Below are 4843 nucleotides of genomic sequence, written 5' to 3' on the forward strand. Positions count from 1 at the left end.
GGTCGCTCATCAGGAGCAGGCATGCATTACATTGGTTATCTGGAACGACATAAGCACATAGCTGGTTAGACGGGGCATCCAACATTTGTGGGGGCTGAGGACTCATCAAAAAGCCCCAGATGGTACTCACCAGGTTGCCGATTGCCGCTGGCACTAGAGTGAAGCTCCGGATGGACCCCAGGATTGGGGTGGTCACTGCCGGGGACTAGGGCTGGAGAATGAGGGGTGCAGGGCCCGTCAGGAGAGCGCGCCCCGGTGGCACAGGCATGAGGCATGGTGTATTGAATGCACTGTGGTCGGTAAGGAATGATGGCTGTATTGGAAATCAATGAATGTATTATGTTTGAATGGGATATGGAGATATGATGAAAAGGAAAAGGGGGGAAGGGGGGAGGAAAACAAGCAAGACAAGTCCTTTCCTTTTCTTTTTTCCTTCTCCTTTGCTTGTTTTCCTCCCCCCTTCCCCCCTTTTCCTTTTCATCATATCTCCATATCCCATTCAAACATAATACATTCATTTATTTCCAATACAGCCATCATTCCTTACCGACCACAGTGCATTCAATACACCATGCCTCATGCCTGTGCCACCTGGGCGCGCTCTCCTGACGGGCCCTGCACCCCTCATTCTCCAGCCCTAGTCCCCGGCAGTGACCACCCCAATCCTGGGGTCCATCCGGAGCTTCACTCTAGTGCCAGCGGCAATCGGCAACCTGGTGAGTACCATCTGGGGCTTTTTGATGAGTCCTCAGCCCCCACAAATGTTGGATGCCCCGTCTAACCAGCTATGTGCTTATGTCGTTCCAGATAACCAATGTAATGCATGCCTGCTCCTGATGAGCGACCAACAGTCGCAAAACGCGTAGAGCTCTTTACCTCATGCATTAATGTATTATCACTGCAGTGTCATGCGATGTAATTTCCATTTTAATATGTGATATCTATTTTATGTCTCAATAATATAGTACAGCTCGCTGTACTCATTGCATTTATATATTTGGGTCACTGCCCACGTACCTTGTCCCCCAACTAATCTGTGAAACATATATGTTCATCTATTTCTTCAATAGTGCAATATAGTCATGGACGGTGCATTATGTGAAAGTAATAAAATATTTAAACCTATTCCAGATTTATTATCTTTGATTCATTCCCCCCATTTATTGTAAACAGTTTCCCGCACATGCTTCATTTAAAGTCCCGCACTTGTTTCTCTTTTCTATACCATTTTATTTAGTTACAGGAGCTTTGACTAGCGTTCAGAGATAGTAAACAATGGCATTATAAATTGATGCCATTACACATGTAAATGATTGCTTATAACTAGGGTTGCCCCGATACCGATACTAGTATCGGTATCGGTACCGATACCAAGCATTTGCCCGAGAACTTGTATTCGGGCAAATGCTCCCGATGCTTCACCCAATACTTGTAACAGTCAGCGGTGATCAGTGCGTGGGGAAGTTACAAGCACCGATCACCGCTGTATAGATTTAAAAGTTATTCCTCTGCTTCTCTCCCCCCCTCTCCCCCCCGCGTGGCTTTCAGCTGCTTTAAAATCAGCAGTGATCGGTGCTTGTAACTCCCCCACACACACGATCACTGCTGACTGTCCCGTATCCTCCTCCTGCCCCCCTTAGTTTTGCTGCAGTCTCCCTCCCTCCGTGTTCCCCTCCGTGCTGCCATCTACCTCCGTGTGTTACCCTCCGTGCTGCCATCTCCATCCGTGTGTCCCCCGCCGTGCTGCCATCTCTATCCGTGTGTCCCCCTCCGTGCTACTTTCTCCCTCCGTGTCCCCCTCCATGCTGCTCTCTCCCTCCATGCTGCTGTCCCCCTCCGTGCTCCTTCTCCACCCCCTCGAACTGTCAGGATGGAGGGCGTAGGTAGGAGCCAGTAAATCCGGCTCCTTACTGTTCGGAATGTACAGAGTCAGTGATCTATGTGTTTACGATGTTTCAGTTTATGAATGAAGAGGAGCTTCTCCCCATTCATTTTCAGACTGGGGAATCTGTGTCCTTAGTCCCTTTCTCTGTCTCAAAGGGGAGATGTCAGAGGTCTGTTAAGACCCCTGATATCTCACCAAAGCCCCCCAACAGGGCTGATAAAAAAAAAAGAATAACAAAAATGATTGTAGAAAATAATAAAAAATAAAAGAAAAAAAAAACACTGACATGGTCCACCCCAGCCCCACCCTTAAAAAAAAAAGAAAGCATTATAAATAAAAAAAAATGAAAAAAAATTTAATAATTGTAAAATTAAAAACAATTTGAAAAAAAAATTAAACTGTTGACACATGTGCCACTGTCACATGAGATTAAAACAAAGTATCGGTTATCGGTATCGGCAAGTACTTGAAAAAAAGTATCGGTACTTGTAGTCGGTCTTAAAAAAGTGGTATCAGGACAACCCTACTTATAAGGCCTGGTACAGACGAGCAAACATGTACAATGAAAACGGTCCGCCGGACCGTTTTCAGCGTACATGTCTGCCCGGAGATTTCTGTATGATGGCTGTACTCACCATCATACAGAAATCCGCGCGTACTCGATACGCGGCGATGAGGCCGTGCTGTCGCCGCGACGTGCGCGGCCCTGGCAGTTCAATGCTTCCACACATGCGTCGAAGTCATTCGACGCATGCGAGGGATGGCGGCCACTCGGACATGTACGGTAGGTCTGTACAGACGACCGAACATGTCCGACGGACAGGATTCCAGCGGCCATGTTTCTAAACATGTTTAGAAATATTTGCCCGCTCGAAAAAGGCCCGGCGGGCAAATGTACGGTGGAATCCTGTCCGCTTGGCTGTACAGACGACCGAACATGTCTGCTGAAACTGGTCCGCGGACCAGTTTCAGCAGACATGTTCGGTCGACTGTATGGGGCCTTACAATGATCATCACTGTAATAGGCAACCATTGTGTGGAAAAAAATCACGGCTGCACCATTCACAGTGTCCCTAATCACCACCACACCAGTCATATTGTCACCGCCACACCAGTTACAGTGTCCTTGATCACCACCACACCTGTCCTAGTTTGACCAGACCAGTATATGACAGAAATAGTGTACCTTATCACTGCCACACCAGTCACAATGCTGTCACACCAGTGAAATCCAGGAGCGGTGTCTCTGATTATCGCCGCACTGGACCCAGTTTCACCAGACTAGTGTTTCCTGCCACAATACTCCCCAATGTCACCAGACTAGTGTAAGCCAGCAACAGTGTTCCTTATCACTGCCACACCAGTCACAGTGTCATTACTCCAGTGTAAACCAGCAATGGCGTCTTTGATTATCGCCACACCAGCCCCAGTGTCACCTGACAAGTGCAGCCAGCAACAGTGTTCCTGATCACCACCATACCAGTGCAATGTAGGCTCTGCCTGTACTAACCCTGGTCTGTTTTTTTTACCACATTTCTGCCTGTTGCCCTGGACTGATCCTTTGCCTGTTTGCTGACCATGTCTCTGCCTGCGGCCTGAACTGACCCACCTGTAAATTCTGCTGACTACATCCCTGTGAGACAAGAGTCCCAGAAATCCGCTGTGGACAACTGCACTCATGCAACCAGAGGAACTTTTTTGTTCTTCTTTTCTTCAGCCCCCTTCACTTCCTGGCCAGTGAACATGGCATTCCTGAGACAACCATGTACCAGTAGGCTTGCTTGGTTTAGGAACATGGACTTCTATAGGTGACAATACACCAAGCTGTATTGGTTAATTTGTGTCATACACAAGCTAAAATGGCTGGTATATAATCAGTCCAGACACTGAAAAAATCTCACAAACGTGGTATTGCCACACCCGGGAGGAGCAGCAGAATGTGTTTTGGGTTGTAATTCTAAGTATTGCCGTGCTGTGTATGAGAAATATCTTATAAAAATACAACTTTGTTTAAAAAATAAATTTAAATGATTTTTTGTATTTTCCAAACACTTGTGGAAAAAAAAGTCTTCAAAAGACTCACTATGCCTCTGGGCCTTGGGGTGTTTACTCTCCAAATGTGGTAATTTCGTAGGCGTTTCTACTGTCCTGGTGCTCCAGGGCCTCCAAAAATGTGACAGGTAGTCAGGAATTCAGGTGCATAATTTTCCCCCCTAAAATGCCTAAAGGTGCTTTTTGGATTTTGGTCCACTCTATACATCTAGGCTGTGAAAAATGATCACACATATAGTATGCCCATACTTAGGAGGCATAGCAAAATGTGTTTTGGGGTGTAATTGTAAGTATGTCTGTGCTGTGTGTTAGATAAATCTTTTTAATTGCCAACTTTGCTTAAAATATATATTTTTCTTTTCTTTTCAGTGTTTTAAAAAAAATTGTGACATAAAAATTACAGCTTAAAAAAACACACCATGCCTCCTGTAGAATACCTCGGGCTATCTACTTTCCAAAAATGGGTCATTTGAGGGTACTGAAATTTTAGTATCTCGAGAAAAGAGATGGGCAGTCAGTACATCAGTATTCATCAATTTTTAAATATACCGTATGCCGTATACCATAGTTTGTAGAATCTCCAACAGTCATACAGACTAAATAATATACACTAATTGTGAGTTATTTTTTAACCAACTAAATGTAACAGAATACATTTTGGCCTACATTTGTGAAAAAAATTTGGGCCAGATCCACAGATAATTAGATGGGCGCAGCGTATCAGAGATACGCTACGCCGCCGTACCTTACCTGGCGGATCTTCGAATCCTCAAAGAATTTGCACCTTAAGTCACGGCGGCGTAGTGTATTTCTGGCGGCGGAATTAAAATCGGCGGGTAGAGGGCGTGATTCATTTAAATGAAGCGCGTTCCCGCGCCGAATAAACTGCGAATGCGTCGTTTCAAA

General features: G+C 45.6%; 1 long non-coding RNA gene across 1 annotated transcript; it reads left to right on the forward strand.

Annotated features, from left to right (window-relative positions):
* Positions 1 to 565: 565 nt before the first annotated feature.
* Positions 566 to 1125, forward strand: LOC120910665. Its single transcript, XR_005741533.1, has 2 exons — positions 566 to 716; positions 808 to 1125. It is a non-coding gene; the product is annotated as an uncharacterized LOC120910665 (long non-coding RNA).
* The last annotated feature ends 3718 nt before the right edge of the window (positions 1126 to 4843 follow it).

The sequence above is a fragment of the Rana temporaria genome, chromosome 8 (assembly GCF_905171775.1).
Source record: "Rana temporaria chromosome 8, aRanTem1.1, whole genome shotgun sequence".
In the NCBI taxonomy this organism is placed as follows: Eukaryota; Metazoa; Chordata; class Amphibia; order Anura; family Ranidae; genus Rana; species Rana temporaria.